A 13,505-nucleotide genomic window follows, 5' to 3' on the forward strand; every position below is an offset into this window, starting at 1 on the left:
ATAGAGAACGTCGTGGCGTAAGCAAAACGAAGGCAGCCCTCTCGCGAATAACCTGGGCACGCTGCTTGTTTTTTTCCCTCTAAGTAATTGAAAAGAGGAACCAGTTCTGCGTCCTCGCGTTGGTGGCGTGAAACGTCGACAGTATCTAGCACGCCTAGAAAACCCGCGTCACCATCGTCGTGGACTGCAGTCTCAACAGGAGACCGAGAGAGGCAGTCGGCGTCGGTGTGTTGTTTCCCCGATTTGTACACAACCGTGAAGTCGAACTCTTGGAGCCGAAGACGCCAGCGCGCAAGCCGACCAGCTGGATCTTTTAAATTAGCCAGCAAAGTGCATGATGATCACTGACAACGGTGAAACTCCGACCATACAAATATGGCCGAAATGTCAGGACGGCCCACACCAGTGCGAGACATTCTTTTTCTGTAGTGGAGTAGTTAGCCTCCGTCCTGGATAGCGTCCTGCTGGCGTAAGCAATCACTCTTTCGGTGCCGTCGAAGTAAGCAACAGCCGTGCCTTTAACAATGTGTCGACGTTCCCCGGTAAAATTCGTCAGCAGGAGTTCAGCACGTCCGTCGTGTACGTTAATTACGGCCCTGGCGATGGAAACGCCTTGACTCAGTACCAGTGCGTCGATGTGTTCAGCGACGCCAGTGCCAGTGTTGAAGTTGTCGCAGATAACAGGTACGAGGGCACAGCTTCGCGGCGGAAGCGTGACGTCGTCGTCGGCGATACGTAAGCGGGGTCGCTGGTGCTCCGCGGGGTCGACGTCGTCTGAACTCGTAGATAATGTGACGACGAGGTCACGTACATTAATCACTGCACCATACTCTCTCCAAAAATCCATCCCCAATATAAGTTCTTTACAACACTCAAAGAGAATGACGAGGGTGGCGACGAAGATTACGCCGGCGATTACTATTCTGGCTGTGCATTTTCCAATCGGCGTCATCAACTGGCCACCGGCAGTTCGGATGTTGGGCCCGGTCCACGGCGTCTTCACTTTTCGCAGCCTGTCGGCCAGCTTTTGACTGATTATCGAAAAATGCGAACCAGTATCGACGAGATCGGCCACTTGGTGGCCGTGAATGCAAACGACAAGATCGGCGCTGACGGCGTCGGTTACAGGAGGTGTGGTTGGAGTCGTCGGAGTTGTAGAGTCGTCGATCGTCGGAGATGGGGGCTCTTGGGTAGCTAGCCGGTTTGCAACCTCACCCCCGGATGTCGCTGCGTCTAGTTTCCCCGGCGCGGGCTAGGGGACCTGCCCCTAGAGGCGTCAGAAAATTCGCGACGGGTCGGTGGGGTGTAACGAGCCGGAAAGGGGGAACGCGATCGCGGCGTCGTTGAACCTTCTGGCCGAAAGTTTGTAGAATTTCCGTCGCGGCTACGTGCAGCATCAGACACAGGGTAACTGCAGCTGGAAAATTTTGGATACCCAGCCGCGCGGTAGTGGCACGCGCGGTAAACATGTCCTGCTTCGCCGCAATGAAAGCATAGCGGCCGGCGGTCAGCGGTGCGCCACAAATCGGTCTTTCGAAGCGGGTAGCCGGCAGAGGATTCACTGTAGAAACGAGGCGCAGCGATCGACTGGCGGCGATACGGCATAGTTGGCGGCGGCTGTGACTGTCGAAAATAGGGCGTCGGTGGTGACGGTGATCGCTGCGTCGTAGTGGTCGACGGTGTCAGCAGCATCGAAGTGGCAGGAGGTGGACGGCAGGCAGCTTCCGCGTAGGTCAATCGTCGCGGCACCGCCTGCCAGTCGGGCGACGAAAAGGCCTCTCGAACTTCCTCCCGAACGATATCAGCGACAGAAGCCACCGCTGGTGCCATGGGAGAGATCCCGAGCTGCCGGATCTCCTCTCGCACAATCTCTCTGATGACTTCACGTAGAGACGTGCTGCAGCTCTCGGGTAGAATGGAAGCGTTCACTGGCGAGCTCTTGCGATAATATTGGCGGTACCGTTGCTGTAGTGCCCGTTCTATAGCGGTAGCCGCCTTGGTAAATTCGGCCACTGTCGTTGGTGGGTTCCTCCCGAGCCCGGCAAAGAGTTCCTCCTTCACTCCGCGCAAGAGATAGCGCAACTTCTTTTCTTCGGCCATCTCAGGGTCTGCTCTGCGGAAAAGGCGGGCCATATCTTCTGCAAACATGGCAACGCTCTCGTTTGGTTTTTGAATACGGGATTCAAGTAGGCGCTGCGCGTTGTCTCTTCTGTCGCTACCAGTGAACGTGTCTAGCAGCTGGGTGCGGAAGGCATCCCACGTGGTCAAATTTCTCTCCCGGTTCACAAACCACGTCCGCGCACTGTCTTGAAGCGCAAAATAGACATTAGACAGCTTTTGCTGGGAGCCCCAGTCATTATAACTGGCGACACGCTCAAATTGGTCAAGCCAATCTTGGACATCCTCAAAAGCGTCGCTGTGGAAACTTTCCGGTATCTTAGGATTCTGCAGCGTCACCTGCGATGGAGTTGCGGTAGCCATGGCGGCAGTAGGTTGACGCGTTCCAGCAGGGTCCTGCAAAGGGCTGAACTCGGGCGTCAGGCCTAGCAGGCGGCGACTGTACCGGTGAACAGGAGTTTCGATGAACGAAGGTGATTCCGCTTTCGAGGTATGGCTCCGCGAAGGGGTGCCGAGCATGAGACAATCCTACCCAGCACCTCCACCAGTGTCGCAGCCTATTAGGAGACGGATAGCCGGCGTAGAAGACGTGTAAAAGCACTTTTATGAGAGCAGTCAACGCGACGTCGTTGTCGTCTGTTTTTCCACTCGAGCACCACTTCAGCGTCGTTCTCATCGCCTGGCACATACCCGCGGCGACCATATAGGATGTGGCAATATTCTGCGGCTTAAAGCTCATGGCACGGTGCGAAAACGCGCACGTGGCGAAAGCGAAACAGTGCGCGGACAAGCATGCAAACGCGCAGTCGGTCGCTGCGAGCCTGTGCGATGGCTGCATTGAGGCTTCATTCTATTATGCTCCATTTAGTTATACAAACACTATAAGAAGATATTTCACATAGTTTGCTCTCAGCTCACCTACCTTTCACGCAAGAAGCCGGTTCGGGAGACTCCATCGCGGCGACCACAAGCAGTGGCGTTCACTGTACGTATTCGGTAACGAGATAGCGTCTGTGAACGATTGTGTGCTTTCAGTTTGCCCAAGATTATTATTTAGACAGTAAAAAACTTCACGCGTTTCGAAAGTACTTCCACAAATGTCCGGGAGAGCTCCCGCGTGGTCTTTTCAGTGAGCGCTGACAGCAAAACCTATGAGGAGCGCACCGCGTGATCCCTCATACTACGCCACGATGGCGCTTCCGATAGATGGCGACTCCGTAACTCCTCGCCGCCAATAGGACGCCCTGTAGACGGCCCTAATGCGGGGGCTACATGGGGCGTTTTTTTCCTGCGATTATCGCGCGCCAAAAAAAAAAAAAGCGCTGGCGGGACGCCGGCCAGGCTACATGAGGCGTACGAGCGGCGAACGCCGCCGCAGTGTGGCCAGACAAGGCAAAAATGTTTTGGCTACCACTAAATGAACGAACAATGCTTATATGTTGTTTGCTTGTGTTATAATGAATAAATTATGCAATAAATACCCCACTAATATGTCTATACACATTACCAGGTATGTTTAGTATTGTATCGATATTTTTGTGGATGTTCAGCGGAGAGAGTCGGCCGGAAATGTTTCGTTTGGCGACCTTGTGCGACTGAAACGGGTGTGCGGATTGCGCAGAGTTTCTATCTGAGCTTCCTTCTGTACATTGCTTGTGGCTCTCGTTGCTGAAAACTAAATTTAAAAAGAGTTTTCATTTACTTCGCGCGGACGGCAAGCAGGAAGCGTTACTGCGAGGGAGAACGCGCCGCTTCTATTCTTGTGACCAAACCCAGTGTCCATGGGGGTACATCGGCGTCTTGCGTTGTTAAAGAAAAGATTATTGCTGATGAAGATGAGGGACCAAGGAGAAAAGAAAGAGGGAATTCTGGGTGCACCCCATCTGGCAAGTCAGAAAGGAGGAGGCTGAATACCACCATACCGCGGTAAGTTACTTGTCGGTCTGTAGCGATCGATCTCCTGTTGTGCGTTCGGGAACTTTAACTACACCCGCCGTGGTTGCTCAGTGGCTATGGTGTTGGGCTGCTGAGCACGAGGTCGCGGGATCGAATCCCGGCCACGGCAGCCGCATTTCGATGGGGGCGAAATGCGAAAACACCCGTGTGCTTAGATTTAGGTGCACGTTAGAGAACCCCAGGTGGTCAAAATTTCCGGAGTCCTCCACTACGGCGTGCCTCATAATCAGAAAGTGGTTTTGGCACGTAAAACCCCAAATATTATTATAACTTTAACTACCCCAACTCTTCGTTTTATCTTACCTGTTTCCTTCCTTTTTCTTGTGTTCGTCGTTTTTTTGCTATGTTTTACATGATGTATCTGTACCAACTCGCCCAGCTGAATGTTTTGCGGCTTGTGCTTGCCATAATCAAATTTTGTGCCAGTCAGGGGTCGTAGTTCATAACTAGCACATTTTCCTTTTTTCACGCTTAAGATGCCAGCTGAATGCCAGCCACGTTATGTATTTATCACTCTTAAAAATGCACGAATGGCTTCATACTAGCTGTATTAATTGCGATGAATCCAGGAACTCCGTGGTGTGTCATTGTAAGCGGTCGCATTCTCTAGCGTTGCTTTTCCGCAGATGCCTGAGAAACTGGTTGCTGCGTCGGCAGCATAGGCCAACGTACCCTTGACCGGTTTTGCTTCAGCGCCTGCGGCGTTTTCGCATTGATTAATATTCGCATCCGAGAGCTCAGAATGCACTCGGAAGACACTTTGTTACGATTGGTGTGTACCACTCCCTATTTTGCGTTAATGTCAACACACGCTGTTAAGAAATAGTACTTGGAAGAGAGGCTGGCGGTGTGACTTTATAAAACGGGACGATGTAAACTGAGGTCCGCGTCGCTAGAAAAATGCCCACTCCAATAATAACAATCACAAAACAAGCTCCACATCTCTGTACGTCAACTACCATTTGCGTAATGATGGGGGTGCGGTAAATATTTGGTGTCAGTTGGTAATTTTTGTTTCACTGTTGTCATTGCAGTTTCAAGTCATGAAGACAGATGAAGACATGTTCTTCCGATACTATCGGATGAGGCCGAAGCAATTTGACGAACTGCACAGCATTGTCCGCAGTGACTTGAGGAGGAATTTTGTTTGCCGGGAGCCTCTTTGCTCTGAAGAGAGACTTGCTATAACCCTCAGGTACTGTAGCACTTGTGACTGCAGCGACGCTCTCACACAACTTTTCAACTACTTTCTTATTGTGCACAGGTACCTATCCTCGGGAATGGGAATCAAGCAGATAGCACTCACATTTCGAGTTGCGCCAGCAACATGTCGGCTTGTGATTCACAATGCCTGCAGAGTGACCTGGAAGCACTTGGAGCTCTACCTGCCTGTATGTATTTCTTGCCTAATTATGTTCCTGACTCTGGTTGTGGAACTTTAATAGGCGATGTAGCAAACTTAAATTTGCATGAAAGAGCCAAAAGGGCAAAAGTGAAGAGCATTGTAGTGGCTTAAATGAACTAATTCAGAAAACAAGACCATTTTTAGCATCTGTCACTTCAAAACCATTCGCCCAAGTATTCAGGTTTGCTCTTTTTTTCCATTTAGGAGCCAGGGCCTGTGCAATGGGAGGAATCTGCACAAGAACTCAGCAGGCGTTGGAACGTTCCTCATTGTGTAGGAGCAGTAGACGGAAAGCACGTCCAGATTACTGCACCACCAAATTCTGGAAGCAGCTTTTTCAACTATAAGGTACTGTTCAGTCCATAAGCTGAACCAGATGTCATACACATACAAGGGGTGCTCATGCATGTCTGATGTTCTCATTTTATTAGGGGACATCCTCCATTGTATTGATGGCCATCGTAGATGCAAAGTACACGTTCATTATAGTAGATGTCGGTGCACCAGGCCGACACAGTGACGGCGGAGTCTTCAAATCGTACACATTTGGAAAAAAGCTCAACGATCGCGTCGTGGCCCTACCAGCAGCAGCACGCCTTCCAAAAAGCCAGAAGGTTGCGCCGCATGTTTTTGTCGGGGACGAAGCATTCCAATTGAGTACAGATTTTTGCGTCCATTCCCGGGCAAAGGCATGCTGCCAATCCAGAGGGTATTCAACTACCGGCTGAGCAGAGCAAGGTATTGAATGCCATTGTAAAAATATGGCATTGTTTCATTTGTGTTGTTGGAGAAAAAAGGACGAACTCAAGTGTTCTTGCACTGCTTTTCATGACCAGCGATGGCTCAATATAGTATCTTATGCTGTGATTGAGTGATAAGGAAGCAAGAGAAAATTGTTTTCTGCAGTACATACTTCTCGTTCCGGCCTGTAAAAAACCAAGTTTTCAACACCTTTTCTTGATAGTGTGTTTTCTTCTTTGTAATGATTCATGAGGCATTATAAACATAAATCACCGCATCGTATTTGTCTACGACCAATGCATAGTTTAAAAATGAATTCCTTTGGTCACGCTGTTCCGGCATAAATAGCCAAATGGTGGCTTCGATACTACAGTTATACACAGGTCGCATGAGGCACAAGAAAACTGCAATATGGTCCCCGTTTTTTTCATTCATTGTCACTTTCTTTTGAGGCAGCATTATTTAGTGTTATGGTGGATTAAGGCAATGAAGCAGTGAATGCAGCACTAATGTTTGGTGTGTATGCACCTTTGAAACAAGATTTAGCAAATGTTCTCTCGTGTGGTATTCCTTCAATTACTAATAGACGAAGTGCACTCGAAGAAACTTATTCGAAGTAAAATAGCTTGTGTAATGCTATAGCACAGCTGCAAATAATCATGTTTTTACAAAATGTGGTGCAGGCGCATCGTGGAAAATGCCTTTGGCATTTTGACAGCTCGTTGGAGAATCTTGCTTGGGCCCATGAACCTTCTACCCAATAATGCAACCTGTGCTGTCCTGGCTTGCTGCGCTCTCCATAACTTCATCTCTTCTGCCCGGGAAACAACCTACTGTCCACGAGGCTATGTGGATTCCGAGGATGTATATGGGAATATCGTCCCAGGCCAGTGGAGAAGTGATGCTGTGTCAAGTAGCCTGCTTGACCTTGAAACAACGCAGTCTAGAAACTACAGAGCAAGTGCTGCTGACACAAAGGATCTTTTCGCCCAGTACTTTTTTAATGAAGGTGCCATTGCGTGGCAGTGGGCTCACACTGGACTTGCAGTGCCACAGAATCCACAGTGGATTTAAAGCACCCATTGTCACTATACGAGGTCTGTTAGAAAACTATCTGATGTGCATTTATTCAGGGTTGTCATGAAATGTATACTTCGCTATGAATTGCAGCAAATCCATTTCCATGTCCCGTTCCGCATGCTTCGGGCATGCCCGCAGCTTGTGGGCAACTAGCTGCCCATAGACTGACGCTTGGTCCTTGTCCTCAGTTATCTGGGCGTCAACTTTATCAATGTCGTCCTGCCACCGAGACCTCTCTTTCCTTTTCTTTCCTGTGCCAGACCGAGGGTCTGCCAGGGTTCTTGCAGCGGTGCTGGCTTGTGAGCTGCCGTTTGGTGTGTGTGGCTCTGGGCTGGTACTTCTTGAGGGCACAAGTGGAGAGAAAGCACCATCTTCAGGAGGTTCCGCTCCATCTTGAATAAAGAAAAGAATTGCAAACCTTAAGCACTCAGAAAGGTTTTTGGATCGTTGTAAAGATTGGAAAAGTAGAAAAATGATTTGTAAACTTCCCATGCTGCTTCTTCATAAATGAAAGTATGTATTTCAGAACAGAGCCCACACGTAAGACCGAGCTCACACAGGAAAAGATGGTGTTCAGCATAAGTTGAATGCAGTGCGTACAATCATAGCTTCTTGCTCTAACTAAACCACCTTGCAGTGTTTCAGCATCAGAATTAAATAAATTATTTTCATATCTGAGAGACTTCACTGCTGGCTCATTATATTCCAAGTGTGGGTACTTGTGTCGACAGTGTGCAGGTGCATAGCAGCATACTGGAATGTAAATTTGCACCTTCTGTTTCACTGTAGATCGATTCCAGGACCGACTCTGCAGTTTCACCGTCCTGCACATGGCTGTTTGAGAAGGTGCTCAAAGAAAAATTAAGCGTCAAATGACACGGAACACCACACAGTTTACATTTCACAATTTGGTTGCTCGAATGTTTCATTGATGTCCTTGTTTGGAAGCACAGGCCTCGTATTGAAATGCAGTTGATTGGTCTAGTGGTGGGCCCAACAAATGTGTGTGCATAACAAGACAGAAATTTCAACATCTACTGTACAACTGTTTCTATGCCATTTGGTCTTACTGAGAATATGCTTTTACTACCCAGCATCCTTATGTTGCTACATAAGGCTTTCTTCAGCTCCTTTTGCAAGTAAGTTATTTCTAAAAGTAACCCACGAAGCATTGGGGACATGCCTGCCAATATCCACCTGATCTTTTAGAAACATCATTACGTGGAAATACGGCCACTTCACGTGCAGTGCATCAGCAGCTTCCGAGCCACTTGGTGCACCAGTCTTCCACGCGCGGTGCTTCTTCGTGAATGTATCACGAAGGCTCTTCCACCGCCCCTGTAGATTGTCTGCAAGTAGAATTGCACAGATTAACCTCGGTTTACTACCACACATTACCATCAAATCAGTTAAATATAATACTTTTGTAATATCAATGACAACTGTTCATTGCAGAAGCATGCCAGTATTTTATCTTGGCTTCCATTGACGTGGTTGGTTATTCAAGCAAGTCGGCGCGGATATACCGCGCGTCCCATTTTATCTGACCTGGTTGTAAAACATTGGTTCTAAAACAAAAAGTTTTTGCACTGTATCTCGCTAGAAATACTAGTAGCAATGCAACCATACCTTCCGGGTCACATCCAACTTCGGTGGCCACTTCGGCCCACGCCGCCATCCTCTTCCTCTGCTCCTTGAAATCCTTCCTTGTGCTGTCCCACAATATGGGACGTTTCTGTATCGCGCCTATAAGTTTGTCGTTAAACTCCACGCGTGATGCTTTCGCCGACGTAGCCATGGTGCTGACCAGCGCACGCGCGCGAAGTGTTCAAGGGACGGCAAGGAACGGTGAGACGGCTGGCCGCTCCCGCCGAAAACAGACGGAAGTGACTCCGACAGGCACTTCCGGTAGCGTCAGACGCGTGCGCGCCGCGTCAAAATCTAGCCGGTCCTGATCGGCGGCGGCGGGCGTTTTTCTCGACGCCGGGCGTCAGATCGGCGCCGTCAGCCGAAAATGCCTCAAAAACGCTCCATGTATTCCGGGCTTTAGTGCAGGGTCGCGGCATTGCTGGAACCGGCGGCGCATAGCATTACCGTGCCTTTTCTGTAAATTTAATTCTGGCGTCCACCAACTTTTTCCTTTATTAGAGAGGTTTAGCTTGTCCGGAAAGCCGCCCCGTGGGCGTATTACCGGATTCCCGGTTACCGTTTTACCGGGTTGCCGGATGAAAGCGAGCAATCGAGTTTTAGCATGCTTTCCGTACGCCCGCACGCCCCGAACGCCCGCGTAGCTATGTTCCTAGCTCAGATTTACTGCCAAAAACTGACACTCAATGAGCCATGCTAAGTCGTGTTTTTTTTTTCTTTATGAAGTAAGTAATTTGCTTGCTTTATTATTTGAACGAAGCAATAAACAAACATTTGTCTTGCGTTTGCTACGCGCGAAAGTAGCCAACATAAAGCCTTGCCAAGACAAGCCCGAGCCACGTCTGGACGCTGATCGCTCCTTTGTGACTTGCCCAGGCTATAAGCAAGCACTCTCAGTAATTTGCCTTTGAATTGTGCGCACAATTGTGTCTGCGTTCATCAGCGATGCCGTATAGCGTGCTTCACGACGAACTGCTGCTGCGATCTCTGCACTGGGACGAATTAGAAGATGTGCACTTGCTCCCAGTGGAACCACGGCGGGATCTTCGGAAGCATGGCCTGCTTAATTTGGATGCCATGGACAGCACGTTGTTCTACCGGTCGTTCAGGTTCGAGAAATCGGACCTGGCCGATCTTCTGACCGGCCTCCTGATTCCAGAAGAGGTAGAGAGCGCTCAACGGGTTCGAGTTCCAGGCGCGAGGCGCTGTGCATGACGCTGCGGCGCCTCGCCTATCCGAACCGCTTGTGTGCGCTGACACTTGAACATGCCTTTGCCTAAATTCAGAGCTAGTGGTGGTAACGATCATTGTTTTCACAAAGGGTACTTAAATGCTAAACCTCACACAGTATGTTCCATACTTTTCCACTACACAGCCCTTGCTCACAAACAGACCGTGACATCAAGGTGACACTAATGTGCAAGGTGCAGTCCAGCACATAAACAGTTGTGCCGCGATGCAGTGCGCTGTGTGAGGTGGTGAGAGTACACAACTTCCCTCTGAATAAAAATTGTGCAGGACAAACCGTAATAAAACATCTCACTGTGTATTCTTTCTACTGCGTAGACAAACACATTTTGCACCCAAGATAATGGTTAATGTCATTTCAACACTGTCATACTTCACAAAACTGAACATAAAAATTCGGCACTAATTAATGGTCAGGCAGTGCCAGAATTAAAGGAAGCTTTGCTTCAACTGATTGTCATAGCATGTGGGATATGCATGCTTTTTCACCTATGTTGTGTGCTTGTATGGGTTTGTGTTTAAGAGAGCGAGGGAGAACCTTGCTTTATTCTGTTGTAGTGGTGCTAGGGTTTTAAGTCATGTCAAAAGTGCAGGCAGTGAGGTATGCTTGTTGCATCTTGAGCAGCAGTGCTGGCTGAGCAATGAAGTCTAATCCATGCTGTAAGGCATATGTACACTCTTTAGGTGTGTGCACATGACAAGGAATGTAGTCACGAGCGCTCCCAGCTAATGTACCTTCATGTTGCGCTTGTGCATACCGGTCAAAGCATCATCCGGGGAGAAACCGGTACATTGCACGAGCAAAAAGAAGAATGAAAGGAAATGGTCTTGTTGCCATGGTAACTGGTACACAGTCCGCTCTCTTATCATGCACAGGACCAACGTGGATATTTCTGCCTGGTCAGTGGCAGGGTGGTATTCCTTACTTGTGGAAAACAAAATAGTGAGCCAAGAAGATATTCACGTGTTTAAATGCAGCAAACTTTTAGTTGTGAGTCAGCGCTCGTGTTTGTCTATTCTTCATCCGTGTTTTTTAGTGCACGCTGTGTGTAATAGTTACGAAGTGTGTCGTTTCATTACCTTCTAAAATAGTTCTTTTTGTACTTCGCACGTAACCATATGCAGATGACGAAGATTTGGCAAAAGAACAGTCAAGTAAATTTGTTTGTTGCACACAAGTGCATGCATGAAACGATGCCACAACAGCGGACATTTCTACTATACAAGAATTGCCACCTCCGACGTGACACACGTACAGTCAGAGATACATCTTCTGGCACGATTTCGAAACAGGGACATAATTAGCTCTTCCTGCAAGGCACGATGTCCACACCTAAAGAGTGTATCTTACACTGTAGTCTAATCCTATTATGATCTTTTTCTCAATACGTTAAGAGTTTCTTGCTATAGATAGCTGTTCACCGCTGTTTCTTTTTCTTTTTTTATCAGGCCATTCACAGGAAAGGCGCTCCACTGAAGAACTGCTGGGGTTTCGTTGATGGCACAGCGCGACGAATTTGCAGGCCATCAATTGGACAGCAGGATCACTTCTCTGGCCACAAACGGCATCACGTGCAAAAATATCAAGCCGTGATGTGCCCCAATGGCTTGATATGCCAAATGGATGGACCATTTCATAGTCGGCGCCACGATGCTGGTGCGTGAGGTTGCCTCTAAATGCTTCTCTAATGCGCCATGGCGATTAGCTTCAATAACTCAAATACCTAATCTAGTATGGTAATATTCAATGTTATAATTGCTACCAAGCTGCCTATGCATGTCCTGCCCTGGCGTGTTCCATATTTTCAGAACCACTTTACACTTACAGGACGACTTCCACCAAATATCAAACTATACATGTTTGTGTTGTTTGATTTTCTTGCTTACTTAGGTATGTCTGACCGAGAATTAAAGAGGTCGTGAACCACCCCTCGCGCATTGTGAAAAAAACACATTCAGCGGATAGCATACACTCCTCTGAACATTTCAGCTAAATTTTTCAGTCATGGACGACGCATGAAGTTCACAAGGTTGCAAGGTTACCTTTTTCACAAACAAATTGTTTTCGAACAAAGGCCTTCTGCTCACCCATTTCAAAGCTACCAGCACCTTGCATGCTTAATGGTGAAAATGTATACCCTAATAAAGTCCCTTAACTTTTCTTTAGCTCACGCACTGCTTCTGTTTGTGCAAAACAAGTGCATTTGCATGAGTCTTTTTCTTCTACTCTCACAAGATCTGTAACTTTATTTCAGGAATTTTGAAGAAGACGGCCCTCTACCGGAACCTGGAGAAAGTCGCCCAAGGCCATGAAAATGTTATCTATGGCGACCCAGCCTATCCACTCCGGCCCCTGCTCCTTAAGCCTTTTGGAGGTGCATCATTGCAGCCCTACGAGGCTCATTTCAACAAGCGCATGAGCACTGTGCGGCAGGCTGTGGAATGGGGATTTGGAAAGGTGGCAGCGGACTTCGCATTCGTTGATTTCCACAAAAATCAAAAAATGACTCAGCAGAGGGTGGGGCGAATGTATAAAGTTGCAACACTGCTGTCCAACTGCCGTACTTGCATGTATGGCAGTCAAGTGTCTACATACTTTGGCATTGCACCACCCTCTTTCAGGAATATCTGGTACCTTCCGAATAAGTTGCCCGAGATAGTGTATTACAGGTTCGATTGCGCAACATTTTGACGGCACACACAGAAGAGAAACACACTACAGAGCGCTACTTGCACCTGTTGTTTTATTCCCTTGTCCATGGAATAAATGGGGCAAGATACTGGGGGGAGGTGGGGTAGCGACTAAAAACAAATAAACAAAAAAATTTTACAAACATGGCCATCTACCAATGCCAAGCAGGCTTTGTCATGTGATAATTTTTTCTGCAGTCAACATCCCAATAAAGGAACCAGGATACAAAATTTCAGATTAGCGCGTGAGGAAATCTATTTCCTTTGCACTAAGGAGGCTGATGGCATGCTCACGCACATACTTCCCAAACGCACAATCTCAGCAGCTTTGATTATCTCTTGCGTCATTTGGCTGCCATCTTTGCTCACAATCTTGCATTTCTTAAAGAATGGCCGACATCCGCAGTCTCTACAATGTATCCCAAGGTGTCTGGCGACTGCTTTTGAAAAGTTATAATCATGCTCTTTTAATCTTTCGTTCAAAAGCAGTCGCCAGACACCTTGGGATACATTGTAGAGACTGCGGATGTCGGCCATTCTTTAAGAAATGCAAGATTGTGAGCAAAGATGGCAGCCAAATGACGCAAGAGATAATCAAAGCTGCTGAGATTGTGCGTTT

The 13,505-nt window shown here is 48.0% G+C and overlaps 1 long non-coding RNA gene and 1 pseudogene across 1 annotated transcript; both read left to right on the top strand.

Moving 5' to 3' along the window:
- The first annotated feature begins 5,974 nt into the window (after window positions 1-5,974).
- LOC142563573 (uncharacterized) lies at window positions 5,975-7,980 on the top strand. The gene is made up of 2 exons (XR_012824336.1): window positions 5,975-6,217; window positions 6,904-7,980. It is a non-coding gene; the product is annotated as an uncharacterized LOC142563573 (long non-coding RNA).
- A 1,894-nt stretch (window positions 7,981-9,874) lies between these two features.
- On the top strand, window positions 9,875-12,887 carry LOC142563475 (uncharacterized; annotated as a pseudogene).
- The last annotated feature ends 618 nt before the right edge of the window (window positions 12,888-13,505 follow it).

Source organism: Dermacentor variabilis, chromosome 11 (assembly GCF_050947875.1).
Source record: "Dermacentor variabilis isolate Ectoservices chromosome 11, ASM5094787v1, whole genome shotgun sequence".
NCBI classification, from domain to species: Eukaryota; Metazoa; Arthropoda; class Arachnida; order Ixodida; family Ixodidae; genus Dermacentor; species Dermacentor variabilis.